Raw genomic sequence first — 16,578 nt, 5'->3', positions numbered from 1 at the left:
CGGTATGATTCAGCATCTTACTCAGGCCAACCTGAGTAAGCTGTTAGCGGTGTACAATGAGATTTGGGCATCTCGCACGTTCCCAAACTCATGGCACTACGCGCATGTCATACCGATACCTCGCCAGGATGGTCGCCTTACGAGTCCCAGTTTGTTTCGACCTGTTGCGCTGACTGACTGTCTATGTAAGGTCTTTGAATGTATGGTTAATGAAAGGTTACTTTTTGTTTTAGAGTCAAAGGGTGTGTTAAATGATCAACAGAGTGGATTCCGTAAATACAGGTCCACTTTGGATCATTTAATGCACCTTGAGCATTGCATAGCCGAGGCTTTTGCCAATCGTGAATTCATGATAGGAATTTTTCTGGATATTCATAAGGCTTATGATATGACCTGGCGAAACGGAATACTACGTAAACTCTACGCTTATGGTTTAAGAGGTAATTTGCCAATTTTCCTTCAGAACTTCCTTACTGACAGAACGTTTTCTGTTAGGTTACCCTGTAATGTAACTTCAGACATATTTGTCCAAGAGAACGGGGTACCACAAGGAAGTGTGCTTAGCCCTACTTTGTTCAGCGTTGCCATTAATGACATTCTGTCGTCTGCTTCCGTCCCCAGGACGATTAGATACTCACTCTATGCTGATGACTGTGCAGTGTGGCACTCTTCCCGCAATGCACAGTCCTCAGCAGAGCAGATTCAACTGGCACTTGAATCTGTTCAGCATTGGGCCCTGGAGTAGGGATTTAAATTTTCCGTCCCTAAGTGTGTCGGTGTTGTTTTTACTCATAAACTTAACGTACCTCCTTTGCATTTGACTTTAGACAATCAGCCGATACCTTTTCAAAATTCAGTAAGATGCCTGGGTCTACATTTTGACAGTAGACTCAGTTGGAGAACACATATTAATCATTTGCTTGTTTCTTGTAATAAAAAAGTAAACGTCCTCAAGTTTCTTTCCAGTAAATCGTGGGGAGCAGAGAGAACGTCTTTATTGATGGTGTATAAGTCCCTTATCCGTTCTAAGCTTGACTATGGCTCACAAGTGTATGGGTCAGCATCGGATGCTGTACTCCGTAGACTTGATGTGCTTCAGAACGTGTGCTTGCATATATGTCTCAGAGCCCTTCGATGTAGTCGTGTGGAGCGGTTGGAAGTGGAGGCTAATGTGCCTCCCATCCGTCTACGACGTGACCACCTGCTATTTTCTTATAGTATCACCACCCACCGTAAACGCTCACTTGGCCTTCCAACTTGTCAGATCCTTCTACAGTGGGAATACCTGCTGTATGCGGCCCTCAAGCCGGTGGCTGTGAGGCTTCCCTTCCTCTGTGAGGTGTTAGGGTATGACCTTTCTAATGGGGATCAGGTTTTAACATCAAAAATGGTGCCCTGAGAGTCTCTTGCTACCACATTTAATACTGACTGGCTCCCCATTGCAAATTACAAGGCGCCAGAGGTGGAGGTACGACAGTTGTTCCGGATGATCCTCATTAGACACCTAGCATCATTCCACTTGTACACTGATGGCTCTAAGATGGATGAATGTGTGGGTGCGAGTGAGTGGTCTACGGAGTGCTGCATCCGTTTTCGCTTGCCACCTCATACGTCTGTATTCACTGCCGAATTATTTGCCATAGATCAAGCTATAGACTTTGCTTTGCATTCAGATCACGACAGTTTTGTCATTTTTTTGGACTCTAAGTCTGCCCTTCTGGCAATTCATTTATGTAGGACTGATTCACATGAGGTCCTGGGCCGCATTATCAATAAGCTGCACACATGTGCTAAATCCTTCTCTCTGATCTGGGTGCCTGGTCATTGCGGTATTTACGGCAATGAGCAGGCTGACGTACTAGCTAAATCGGCTGTAGAACTCGGAGACTTGGGACGTTCCTCGTGAGCTACAGTCTCGTCTCTCTTTCGGAAAGAAATCAATTAATCTTCTGTGGCAAAGTCAGTGGACCGACCTGGCAATTCCATCAGTCAAAAGGACCATATTTGACTGGTCCAGTTCCTCTCGAGGAAACAGACGGGAGGAGGTCGCTTTAGCCTGCCTCCGCATGAATTCCACCCTATTGACACATATGTTACCATATATTAACAGACAATTTCCACCGCGTTGTACCACCTGTGACGCTGTGTTATCTATTAGTCACATCCTCTTGTACTGCAGTAGGCATGCTAGGGAACGTACTTCTCTGGCTGCCAACTGTAGGACAAATGCACTCCCTTTCACACTTGATTCTGTCTTGGGTGATGGGGACGTTCGTGTGACTAATAAATTGATGACTTTCCTGAAAGAGACCAGATTACTCAGAGAGTTGTGATTTATTTTATGAACTTGGCTGTGGTTTCCTTATTAATTGTATATGTATATATATATATATATATATATATATATATATATATATATATATATATATATATATATATATATATATATATATATATATATATATATATATATATATATATATATATATATATATATATATATATATATATATATATATATGTGTGTGTGTGTGTATGTGTATGTATGTATAAATGTATATGTGTATGTGTATGAATGTATATATATATATATATATATATATATATATATATATAAATATGTGTATCTATCTATCTATCTATCTATATATATATATATATATATATATATATATATATATATATATATATATATATATATTTATTTATTTATTCTTTATAGGGATATGGTTTTTGTACTTATGTAAATACGTCAATACACTTTTACAGATTTGTGAACCGCAGGAGGAGGTTACATTTATATAAATGTGTATTATTTTTTCTTTTGTTCAGGACCAGTAAATTTGTATTTGTTCTTTTTATGTATTTTTTTTTACATAAATTTGATAATTTGTTGATTATTTTGTAGTAGTATAGTAATGAGTCTACATGTGATGTATAGATGGAAGTATTTGTCCTGTTACTATCCATGTATACTGATGTATTCTTTATTACTTATTGTGTTTCATAATCATGAGTAATAACTTAATATTGGTATGAAATAGATACAAATATTTCATATCATTATTTTGGCTTCCATGATTACTGATTTTGCTGGCCTAATGCCCCTTCAGGGTGATGGCAAAAAAAAAAAAAAAAGTTTGAGCTTTTATACTGGGAGGAGGGTTGATTTTACTTGCTTTTTTACTTGTTTATTACTTGTTTTTTAGTTTTATGGTTCAATAAAGTTCTGTTATTTTCGTCAAGTCTGAGCTGACTGTATAGAACAATTGTATACCTGATGATGGCCTGAGGTGGGCCGAAAATTTGAATTATGTTGAGTGTTTACTGCATTAATTTAACTACTATTCTGGAAGTTGCGATGTCCAAGATCGCCTGCAGATGTCTTACTTGGTCGATATGGAAGTACTCTGATATCCTACCGAACTTTAGAAAAATTACATATTGAAGTCAGCAAAATAAGACATGACATAAGGTTTTTAGAGAAATGTTGGGAGAATGACATCCTTCATAAATGTTTGAAATTAAAATATATACTTGAGATTTTCTTAAGACATATTTATAAACAATGGCAATTTATTTTGATGGAAAGAGAAATTAAAGCACAAAGTCGTAAATTAAGTAGTCATTTAGAAAAACTGGAAAGATGTAAACTAGCATTCAAATCTCAGGTTAGGTTTTTAGATTATTGGGTATTTTTACATAAAATCTATGAGTACGTGGGTTCTGTATCTCACAAAATTAATGCCAGGCACTCCAAAAAGCTACAAAATTTAGGTATTCAAAATATTCATTATAATGAGTTAAGCATCTTCAATATTTCAAGTAGAAGATTAACACAAAGGGAGAGAAAGTTGTTAATGTTAGGTCTGGATTTTTGTATTCCTTTGTATAAGACAGAGTGGTTGAAGCATTATATTTCTTTAGAGAAAATTTGTAATAATGTTTTAGATTGTGCCAAGGAAGGTCTCATGTGTAATGGTTTAGATAAGAACAGAATCATTGACAAGATCAAAGATTTGGGTAACAATAATTACAGAATAAGGAGGAAGAAAGTCAATGATGTTCATTCTTCAGTATTTAAGAGAGGATATTGATTTACTTAAACAATTAGGGCAAGATGACTCTATCCTTATTGTGAAACCAGATAAGGGGAGGGGAGTGGTTATAATGGATAAAGTAGATTATCAAAGAAAAATTTCTTGCATCCTTGAGGATCACATAAAATTTAGACCACTGAAAAGATATTTTTATAAACATTATTAGAATAGAAAATAAATCAAACAGAATGTTAAGGAATGTTAAGGGCAGAATTGGAATAGATAATTTTAAATCACTGTATGCATCAGGTTCAGTACCAGGAATAACGTATGGTAATCCTAAGATTCATAAACCAGATGTTCCACTTAGACCTATTGTTTCCTCTATAAAAACCGCTGGATATAATTTAGCTAAATTCTTGCTTCCTATTGTGTCTCCCCTAACTACTAATGAGTATACAATTCCTAATTCAAAAGCATTTGTGGATGAAATTTTATCTCTGACATTTCGCAATCATTATGTTATGACTAGCTATGATAAAGAGTCTCTGTTTACTAATGTTCCTTTGGCTGAAACCATAGACATAATTCTTGATGATTACAAACCAAGTAATTTTTATGGTTTAGATGTAACCCAGGTTAGACAGTTATTAGAATTTGCTACATCTGAATCATGTTTTCTGTTTAACAATGTTCTTTATAATCAAGTAGATGGTATCAGTATGGGCTCGTGTCTTGGACCTGTTTTTGCTAATGCGTTTTTGTGCAATAGGGAGATTTCATGGTTAAATAATTATCCCAGTCAATTTAGACCAATTTATTATAGAAGATATGTAGATGACTTATTCCAAATTTTCAATAATGAAGAGGCTCATCAAAAGTTTTTTTTATTATATTAAGAAACATAAAAATATAAGGTTCATATGTGAATTAGAAGATAATGAAAGTATATAATTTTTAGATATAAAAACTGCTAAAAGTAATGAAGGACTAGTAACAGAGGTACATAGAAAATCAACTTTTACAGGTCAAGGCTTAAATTGGTATAGTTTTTGTCCGATGATATACAAAACTAAATCAATTAGAACTTTACTGAATCGAGCATACAATGTTTGTTCGAATTATATAACTTTGCATAAAGAATTTCTTAAATTTAGGGATTATTTTCTGAACAATAATTATCAGATACACATATATGATTAATATTTGAAGTCTTTCCACTAAAAAGTAAATCTGTATGTTTTGAGGTGAAAAAACTCATTCATTATTCATTCATTCATTGCCAGACGCCATGTATTCCAGACGGGGTGGCCAATGGCTTAGAGTTAATTGTTTTACAGGGAGGGGCACTAATCCTCCACCAACCCCACTTCACACGTAGGGATGCCAACAGCATCTGGTGTTCCCAGGCGGTCACCCATCCAAGTACTAACCAGACCCAACGTTGCTTAACTTCGCTGATCAGACGGGAAGCGGTGTACTCAACGTGGTATGGCCGTTAGCTATGTTAAAATGCCTTTCTATGGAAAAATTAGTTATCAGTTTCGCAATCTAGTACTTAAAGAACTAAAAAAACATTTTTTTTTCTGTAAATTTTAGGATTATACTTAATAATGACTTTTAGATCAAAAATTTTTTCAGTCACAAAGATAGAGTGCCTACTCCTCTATGCTCAGATGTTGTTTACAAATTTACATGTCCTAGTTGTAAGGCTGGGTATATTGGATGTACAAGTCGTTCATTCAAAATACGAATATCTGAACATATGGGAAAGAGCTACAGGACAGGGCAATATTTACATCAGATGGCTTTTTCAGCTATTAGAGAGCATTCATTAACCCATGACCACCCTTTCTCTTACAATGATTTTCAGATAGTAGCTAAATTCAGTAATTCGGCTGATGCTTTACTAGGAGAAAAATTACTAAAAGAAAAGTATAGACCTGAAATCAATGTAGCAAATAGTAGCCTACTTAATGGTCTTTTCGAATCTACAGGTGGGTTTGGTTTGTTTGCTTCAGTTTGGGAGGGGTCTGAGTTTAGTGTTCGAACAGACGAATGATGTTTCAGTGTGATTCTTGGAATTTCTGTTTCAGCTTTTATACTGGGAGGAGGGTTGATTTTACTTCCTTTTTTGCTTGTTCATTACTTGTTTTTTTAGATTTATGATTCAATAAAGTTCTGTTATTTTCATAAAGTCTGAGCTGACTGTATAGAACAATTGTAATACCTGATGATGGCCTGAGGTGGGCCGAAAATTTGAATTATGCTCAGAGCGTTTACTGCATTAATATATATATATATATATATATATATATATATATATATATATATATATATATATGCATATAAATATGTATATATATATAATATGTATATATATATAATATGTATATATATATAATATATATATATATATATATATATATATATATATATATATATATATATATATATATATATATATATATATATATATATATATATATATTACAGCGATGAATCGGATCAAAAATATACTTTTATTGAAATACAGCGCTTAAAAAAACGTGGAGATTTTTGCCTCAATAATTATAGTAATTGAACTGAGTGATGCTAGCGAATAAAAACTGGATTTCAAAATTGTTTTATAAGGAAATATGAACTGCTGTTGTTCACTGTTTATGTTTTCTCCAGGTTTCATCGTATCGTAAAATCTGCACCAACGAAAATATTCCGCGTTATTTCATCACAGATATCCGGACATAGTAAATGAAATATATTTTTAAAAATGAGGATCGTGTCAATGTTTTTTGTTTTTAAGAAACGAAGGCTTTTTGAAAAATAATTTTTCTTGCTATTTATCCCCTTCAGTGTGATGATTATACTTTTTTTTCGAAATATTTCTATGAACTTTGTACGGACCACTGTAGCTGAGTGCAACAAAAGCAAGGTAAAGAACAGCTACATTACAATGGTGATTTTTTTTTTCTTTCCAGCAATACAATATTTCTATAAACAGAGGATGGAATTCTCGTTCTGAAGGAAATAATTTTACTCTGTAGTTTATCATCTCACTTGTTATGGACCATTTTCCTCGTTAATTTTACCTTATTTTCTTTACTTGGCCTAAAGCTGGCATCTCTCCATCTAGAATGCTGACAATTCATAACACTGAAAATGATCTGAACTTAGTTTCTTTGATCTTATATTTATATTGTCTCATAGATTTTTCCCTTTTTTATTGCTATGATTTGGGTCTTCTTTCCCTTATTTCTCTGCACCCAGCTATGTAAGTATATTTTGTCATCTTTCCCTTTTATCAGCTCTGTTTCCCTTTTTGTTTAACATCTGTCTCCCTCCTTTCACACTCCCTCCCTCCTTTCACACTCCCTCCCAACTCTCCCTCTCTCTCTCTCTCTCTCTCTCTCTCTCTCTCTCTCTCTCTCTCATTAACTTGAGTTCGGTGATTAACGTAGCTCTCAGTGCCCTCTGTAAACACTGCATGCAGTATTTTAATATCGCACTGCGTGTCGTTGCACCTGCCTTATGGCATTTTTTGTTCTACCAGGAGTTTTTTTACGATTCACGACCTTCAGCTTTGCTTCCATGTGAGTAGAGATAGCGATATTCTCAAGCTACAATGACGTATGTTATGATCAGCATTTTTAGAGTTTTATGGGTGTCTTGTTACACTGTTGCCTTGTGGCTGAGGCTCCAGATAAATGCTGACATTAACTGTAGTGGAATACCCGTAAGTGTCCATATGCCCCATCCCCTTGCTCCTAGCGTGCCGAGAAGCAAGGGGAAGCTACATATGATTCAGCGTGTATTTAGGAAGGATATCTACTTATTTTCAATACCTCATTCGGCCAAAACCCAGTATATATATATATATATATATATATATATATATATATATATATATATATATATATATATTGCTAAATCACTCACTGAACTTCGTGTGAAGCTTTGTATAATCGATGTTAAGTATTAGTTAAAATAATCTTATAGATCACTTGAATATCGCTAAGTTGTTGCTGCGTCTGGTGAGCATTTTAAGTTGACTACCTGGAAAGTTATGGTCTGCAGTACTCTGTATTTTTAGTAAATAAAGTTAGCGTGAATGACTTATATTAATAGTGTGCAGCGTCTTGTTTAACATGGATGTATGTTGGGTTTCTTAATTCGAAAATCTATAACCTCATCACTGATATCCCTCCTCAACTAAATTCTTCGAGGAAGGGAAACAGATAAAAAGAAACACCCACACTAACATAATTTGTAGACGCCCAAAACAAAACCAGAAATAACATGATCAAAATTCACAAACAAGACGACGGGAAACGTCATGTGGATGGAGACCCAAGGTAACAAAATAAACAACATCGAGTTTTGTAGGACACCAGCAAATATTCAGTCAGCCAAACATTTACGCTCTCCATCCAATGAAACCTTACTGGTCAATGAAAGAACCTTCCTCGGCAGAAGAGAAAGAGCAGATAACCTAATTAATGTTAGGTGTTTATAAACGAATATATCATAACCATCACCTTTCTTTCTATTTATCTATCTGTCTATCTATCTATCTACATCTATCTATATCTATCTATCTATCTACATCTCTCTCTCTCTCTCTCTCTCTCTCTCTCTCTCTCTCTAATTGTGTGTGTGTGTGTGTGTGTGTGTGTGTGTGTCTGTAGGCGCGTAAGAACATTAACATGTAAATGAGAAGAGAGCGGCTTAAAGTTTTGTTTGAGTTGTTGCAATGTTTTTTACTAAAGTTTTTCAACATTTATCACAGCGCCAGAACTTACGCAGCACAGAAGGTTACCTGGGTCTTCAAAGGACAGACATGTGTCTCTTAGGCAACTGGCAAGTTTAATTCACTATCATTAATTTATTCATTTTCATTCACCTTGCTTCTTCCTCACCGTGACTTCTCTATAGGGACTGAATTTCTCAGGGAACGTTCGTCTCATCTATGATTATCATTAACTATCTTGGAAATGTGTCTGTATGTGTAATTTTTAGTTTTCTTTCGGCTTTTTTGTCAGTCGATATATCATTGTGCTCTCTCTCTCTCTCTCTCTCTCTCTCTCTCTCTCTCTCTCTCTCTCTCTCTCTCTCACACACACACACACACACACACACACACACACACACACACACACACACACATTATCACTTTGACTTATATGTTACCAAACCCAGAAACCTTCCAACCATACATTATTATTATAGAAACTGCCATTACATCTCAGAGGACATCAGTCTGGATCATCTCAGAATGTCAGTTACTGGAACCCTAATCATCTTGTGGCTAAAGTTTCGTTACACATATTTGTCAAGGCGGGAAACTTTGTCAACTGCACGCCAATAGTACAGCTGATAATAAAGCGTTAAGTATTTTCTTTCTGTGTTCGTGTATCCTAAATGTTCTGGGGTGCTCCTAGGCCCTTACCACACCTGAATGAGAAATGCCACCTTTTTTTGGGGTGAGGGGAGTCATTCATCAGAGAATTTTAGGTGAGGTTGCAGGCAGCGCTTCCTACATTGCGTTGCAGTAACTTTCATCCAGCTAAATTTATTTCTGTCACTCCCAAAGCAGTTGTGAAAGCCTATGCCTATTCACCCGGACTTTTACATGCAGGACATTCCAACACATCACCCGCCCACAAACCTTGCCTCACATACAGATGACATTATCATTACTGCAACTTACCACATCTCAGACAGACCCTGCATACTGCATCAAGACTACCTCTCCACACTTCACGTAAGGGTCAAGGACGACAGGCTGACGATCCCTCCCTCCAAATAAACCTCAATATTCATCAAGAGCAGCAATCATGAGCACGTGAAAACCCATAACATCACATTTAACACACACACACACACACACACACACACACACACACACACACACACACACACACACACACACACACACACACACGAGAATGTGCAAAGGAGTTATGTAAACCATTATTTTTAATTTTCAAGAAATCCTTGAGTCAAGGTAAACTACCTGATATTTGGAAGAAAGCAAATATTGTCCCCTTATTCAAGAAAGGAAATAGACAAAATCCACTCAACTACCGACCAGTATCACTGACCAGTGTTGTAAGCAAGGTATTAGAAAAACTTATAAGAAAAGCTTGGGTAAATCATCTAGAAGAACACAGTATGATAACAGAAAGACAGTTTGGTTTCAGAAAAGGAAAATCATGTGTTACTAATCTGTTGAGCTACTGTGACAGAGTAACAAACACAATACAGGAAAGGGAAGGATGGGTGGACAGTATCTATTTAGATTTCAAGAAAGCTTTTGACACAGTACCACACCAAAGGCTTTTATGGAAACTGTACCATCAAGGAGGAATTCGAGGCAAACTGTTTTGTTGGATGCAAGACTTTCTCATAAAAAGAGAAATGAGGACAGTACTAAGAGGAAACTACTCATCATGGAAAGAAGTGACTACTGGAGTACCACAGGGTTCAGTGCTGGCACCAATCATGTTTTTAGTGTATATAAATGATATAAACAGTAACACTGGAAATGAGAGCTATCTGAATATGTTTGCAGATGATGCAAAAATACAAAGGAGAATTACTAACACAGACTCTTGTAAAGAGCTACAAGAAGAATTAAATAAACTTCATGAATGGAGTAGTACATGGCAAATGGAATTCAATGTGGACAAGTGTCACGTAATCAAGTTTGGTAAAAGTGGAAAAAGACCTGATTGGGATTATAAGTTAGGAAATAAAACCCTATACACATCAGAAAGAGAGAAAGACCTAGGTGTGATTATCAATAACAGACTATCTCCTCATCAGCGAGAGGGTACGGAACATGTATACACTGCTTGCAAATATGAGAATAGCATTCACATACATAAATGAAGACATGCTAAGAAGGATAACATCAATCATTAGACCAACCCTGGAATATGCATCAGTAGTCTGGAGTCCTCATCTCAAAAAGCACATAGACAAGATTGAAAAAGTTCAAAGGGCCGCTATAAGATGGATACCAAGCTTAAGGGACCTAAGCTATGAAGAAAGACTAAATAAACTGAATCTACCAACACTACAGGAGAGAAGAAAAAGAGGTGACATGATAATGCTATATAAATGCATATCAGGAAAGGAGAAAATAGACATAAATGATTACTTAACATATGGAGAAGCATCAGCAAGAGGACACTGCAAAAAACTGCATAAGAAGAGAGGTGATAAAGACGTAAGGAAATTCAGTTTCCCAAACAGAGCAATTGATCAATGGAATGCATTACCGAATGAAATAGTGTGTGCCAAAACAATTCACAAATTTAAGGATATGTATGATAAATATGGTTTAAGACACGGGACAGTAAGAGCTTGACTCATTCCTGTAAAGATACAATTAGGTAAGAACACACACACACACACACACACACACACACACACACACACACACACACACACACACACACACACACACACACACACACACACTTCACTTTGATCCCTGAAGTGACACAAAGCACTGGGCTCGCTCTCACGGACCACATACATGAAGGTGCGGAGTACTCTCAGATTCATAGAACTCAGGCCAGTTACAAGGGCAGATGTCTGGCAACGAAAAGAAACATTCTCTCTTCTACGAGCAATATATCAAATCAGTGATGTCCTGTACCTACTGTACTCTCAGGGGCGCCCATCCTATCAAACATCCAAAACAACACCTTGCAGACCATACAGAACAACTCTTTATGCATCATCCCTCACAGCTCGCAAATTGAAACCAACTGCTCCCCGATGGAAAATATCTTGACATGAGAACCAAGCAATTAAACGTATCAACCTGTGGTAACACTCAACACCTTTGTCATTATAGGGCAGAGCTGCACAGCTCAACTATGCATATAAAATAACCATCACACGAACATTACTTGACCCTCTTCACCAACACTCCACCTCCAGATAATCCCAACATTTATGATGATGAAACACCTTCACACTCATTTCACTTGCTGGGCAGTACAACACCTCGATCATAACACTATTACAAGGTCCCGCTCCCAATATTCACATTTCAAAGGCATCCTTAAATAGAGCAGATTGACTTCACCTAACTAGGCTTCAATCAGCACATCACCCAGTTACCTCCTTACATTTGCCTGGTGGATTCCATGGTGACACAGGCCGCGCTTGTACACTAGGCCTCCGCAACATATCACACATTATGGAGTGCTATACAATACATGCCACACCAAGATACAGAGGCAGAGTCAGCTATATAGGAAGCCAATTGGACGATCCCACAGGGGCAGTTTCATTCCTGTAGTCGACGGGTCCCCAAACATGAACCTTGTATCTTTTTTCTCAATTCATCAGTGTACTGCGACAAAGTTTATTTAGTTTGTGTATATGGATAACCTGTAGGATATTTTGGATACTTTAGTTATTTATAAACTGACATACATTTAACAAGTATAGCAGCAGATCACAAAAATTCGGAATAGACAGAGGGACCACAAGATTGGGTAGCTCGAAAATCTACATTTGGTTTCACGTTACACAGACAAAAAATACTTTATTATTCTGACCAAAATATTTTGTGACTACTACATCGCTTCTCCTATTAGGTACAGACGTCGGAATAAGTTCGTTTCCTTTTCCGTGGACTAAGGCGTTTGTAACACTGCTCAAATGGAGAGATATCCCCTCCTCCTCCCTTCCTCATAGTCCCATACTCCCACCCAACCTCCCCACTTTTCTCTCCGACCCCATAGCCCCGCCCGGTGCCCTCCATACTATCGCTCACAGCCAGCTAGGGGTTGCTGTACTTCAAGCACCTCTAATTACGTGTAGTCCGAACAACTAATAAATGAATAGTACAGTATATATCATAAACTAAGGTAGGAAAAGGTTTACAACACTGTGTTTGTGTGTGTGTGTGTGTGTGTGTGTGTGTGTGTGTGTGTGTGTGAGAGAGAGAGAGAGAGAGAGAGTTAAAAGACAGAGAGCAATGACAGGCGGAGAGGGAGAGTCAGTGGAAAAATGAGAAATGAGAGGGCATTTACGGAGAAAATAAAAAGGGGAGAGGCAAGGAGAGAACAACGAGAGCTAAGAAAAGAGACAGAGTGAGAAGAAGAGACAGTGAGAGGTGAAATGAGATACAAGCAGTGCGAAAGGGAAAGAGAAAAGGGAGATGTGAATAGAAAAGCCGGGAGACAGGGAAGTAGAGACAAAAGGGGAGACAACTGAGAGAAAATGGGAATGGAGCAAACACAGAAATAGGGATAACAAAAGGGGACAGTGGGAAAGACAGCTACGGAACGGAATACTGAGAACGATAATGAGAAAAATTAGAAAAGGAGGCAAGGTAACAGACAGGAGGAGGAAAGTGTGTTTTTCTGGCAAGGACGCAGGGAAAGAACTAAGCAGGATAAGACGAAAGCATTGAGGCTGAGTAGAACGAATGACATTCAAGTAAAAAGGGAGGGAGAGAAACAGAGAAATTAGAGAAATCTGCAGAGAGTAAGTAGAGATTAAGGGTGGGAAGAAACTAGGTTAATTTTTAGGGCAAGAAAGAGGAGGGGGACCTTAAGAAGGGAAGGCAAAGGGAGGGAGAGGGAGGGAAGGAGGGAAAGACAGTGGGAAGAGCGGAATGAAAAAAGAGATTTCGGGTGACGGAGAGACGGAGAGAGGAGAGAGAAAAAGAGCGTGAAGTTATTATTGGGGGAAGAAAGCAGTGAGGGAAATGGATTTAGTACAAGTAAAGAAATAAGGAAATAGTAATGGAGAAAAAAAGGTAAGTCATGTGACAGATGAAAAAAGTAGGACAAAGTTGTGACACAGGGAGGGAGAAGGAAGAGTGAGGTAAGGAGGGAGTGACAGAGAGGGAGAGAGACGAAGGAAAGGAAAGAGAGAGGGAGGAAGGTAGGGACTGAGCAGATAGCTATATAGAAAGGGGAAGGAGGGAAAAGGAAACTGGGGATGAGACAAAGGATCCAGAGAGAGAGCGAGACGGGGGGGGGGGGGGAAGTGCACATACAGGCACGGACAGATAGGTCAACAAATATTCAGAAAGTGTGCGTTTGTGTGTGTGTATGTGTGTGTGTGTGTGTGTGTGTGTGTGTGTGTGTGTGTGTGTGTGTGTGTGTGTGTGTGTGTGTGTGTGTGTGTGTGTGTGTGTGTGTGTGTGTGTGTGTGTGTGTGTGCTTCCGTCCCTGTGTCACTCCTGTAACATTGTTCCATTTCTTCACCTGCGTGTTTTCCTCTTCTCTGTTGCAGTTTCTCCTCTCACACTTTTTTTTATCAGTATTTCTCCTGATTGTTCTTACGTTCTTGCCATTCCAAGTCTCTCTCTCTCTCTCTCTCTCTCTCTCTCTCTCTCCCTCTCTGGGAATAGAGTGATTGTTCTCACAGTCTATATCTCCTTATTACGGCCACTTCCTGAGTTGCTGTGGAATTTTGGTCGATTCAAAGACATACGTCGACTTAAAAAGAGTTCAGGAGACTAAGGTATCAGGTTCGCCTGAGGACTGTGGGACTTTTTTTTAGTAGAAACTCGTAGACTACGAGATCAACTCATTAAAGTGTTTAAAATCTGAATGGTTACACAATCATTACATACAAAGATGCTTACTCTTAACACGGGGTCGGCACACAACCATGGTTGGAGGCTGTAAATGAAAAAAAAATTACCAGCAGAATTACGTGAAGACCTTTTCACGTGCAAGATCTGCTCCACATGGAACTGACTCAACATGGACGTTGTTAACGCAACAGTAGAGAAGTTTAAGGGATTCTTCAGCAGGATCTTACACTAGAATAAATGTGAATTGGATATGCATTCCCAGGCAAACAAGAAGTACTGTATCTCCACGGTATGGGCTGCATAGTCATTAACATCCTAACTTATCCTTGTAACTCCTCTCTCTCTCTCTCTCTCTCTCTCTCTCTCTCTCGCTCGCTCGCGCGCGCGCGCGCGCGCTCGATCTGTGTGTGTGTGTGTGTGTGTGTGTGTGTGTGTGTGTGTATGTGTGTGTGTGTGTGTGTGTGTGTGTGTGTGTGTGTGTGTGTAAAAGAGGAGTATACTACCGCAATATATAATCACAGCTAATTTCTGTGTGTGTGTGTGTGTGTGTGTGTGTGTGTGTGTGTGTGTGTGTGTGTGTGCGTAAAAGAGGAGTCTACGACCGCAACATTTAATCACGGCAGATTTACTCACTCTCCCTCTGTGTGTGTGTGTGTGTGTGTGTGTAAAAGAGGTGTCTACTACCGCAACATTTAATCACAACAGATTTATTCTGTGTGTGTGTGTGTGTGTGTGTGTGTGTGTGTAAAATAGGTGTTTACTACCGCAACATTTAATCACAACAGATTTAGTCTCTCTCTCTCTCTCTCTCTCTCTCTCTCTCACTCCTGCTGCTCAGCTCTGGAGGGTTGGAGGCGGAGGGAAGGGGACGGGCACACTCTGCTCTCTCTCTCTCTCTCTCTCTCTCTCTCTCTCTCTCACACACATGCACACACAGTGTAGTAAACCTTTTCCTAACTTGGTTTATGATATATACTGTATTATTCGTTTTTTAGTTGTTCGGACTACACGTAATTAGAGAGGTGCTTGAAGAACAGAAACCTTTAGCTGGCTGTGAGCGAGAGTTGGAGGGTACTGGGTGGGGTTATGGGGTCGGAGAGAAAAGTGGGAGGGTTGGGTGTGAGTGTGGGACTATGAGGAAGGGAGAAGGAGGGGATACCTCTCCATCGGGCAGTGTTACAAACACGGAAAAGGAAACGAACTTATTCCGACGTCTGTACATGATTTTTTCAACCTTTCTAAAGAAACCGTATGTTCTCCTACCCTGTTTTCTCCTTAGCTGTCAAGTGGTTAGTAGAGCTAGGTCTGAAGCTGCCAGTGCGAAAGCGCCAGGGTTCGAATCCTGGTTTAAGGAGCTGTCTGCATTCGACTCAGATTTCGTGTGTTGTTCAGTAAAATTAATACTTTGAGTAATAAATCGGAGAGGTAGCTGAGGTAGCCTGGATGATGCAGTGCCCGTGTATTCCAAGACATCATTGGCTCTGAGGTCTTAATTACGTCGATGAACTCCATGGCACAGCGCTTCATACCATCTGGTAGTTGCACATTTACCTTACTGTCTTTTCTTTTATCAAGCATTTTATGCTTTCCTTCCAATTTAATGTGTACTTCTTTCGTTTTTTATAATATATTCGCATGTATTCAATCATTCTTAATTCTTCTTTCACTCCTTGTCATTCTTCCATTCGCTTTCGTAACTTCCTGTATCGTTATTTGTGTTATCCACGCGCTTCGTTGCATTTTTTTCTTACTCTTTCCCCATTCTTTTCTAATACTGCTTTACTAGTTTCTTGATTGACTCGATTCATACAAATATTACTATTTTGTTTTTCGTCGTCTTCCGCTTCCCTCAAAACTTGTTCGATGTTGTCTTCCCTTTTGCTCCCCTCTCCTACGGTCTATCCAACCCACCGTTTGCCCCCGTTCTCTTCATACTTTCACCATTTAGTTTTCCTTGTAGTC

The 16,578-nt window shown here is 38.4% G+C and overlaps 1 non-coding gene across 1 annotated transcript; it reads right to left on the bottom strand.

Annotated features, from left to right (window-relative positions):
* Positions 1-5,424: 5,424 nt before the first annotated feature.
* Positions 5,425-5,543, bottom strand: LOC145408888 (5S ribosomal RNA). Its single transcript, XR_013899005.1, has one exon. It is a non-coding gene; the product is annotated as a 5S ribosomal RNA (ribosomal RNA).
* Positions 5,544-16,578: the final 11,035 nt, after the last annotated feature.

This window comes from Coenobita brevimanus, chromosome 78 (genome assembly GCF_032717465.1).
Source record: "Coenobita brevimanus isolate Jiangsu-jjx chromosome 78, ASM3271746v2, whole genome shotgun sequence".
Lineage (NCBI taxonomy): Eukaryota > Metazoa > Arthropoda > Malacostraca > Decapoda > Coenobitidae > Coenobita > Coenobita brevimanus.
This window is presented reverse-complemented; position numbering and strand designations above follow the sequence as displayed.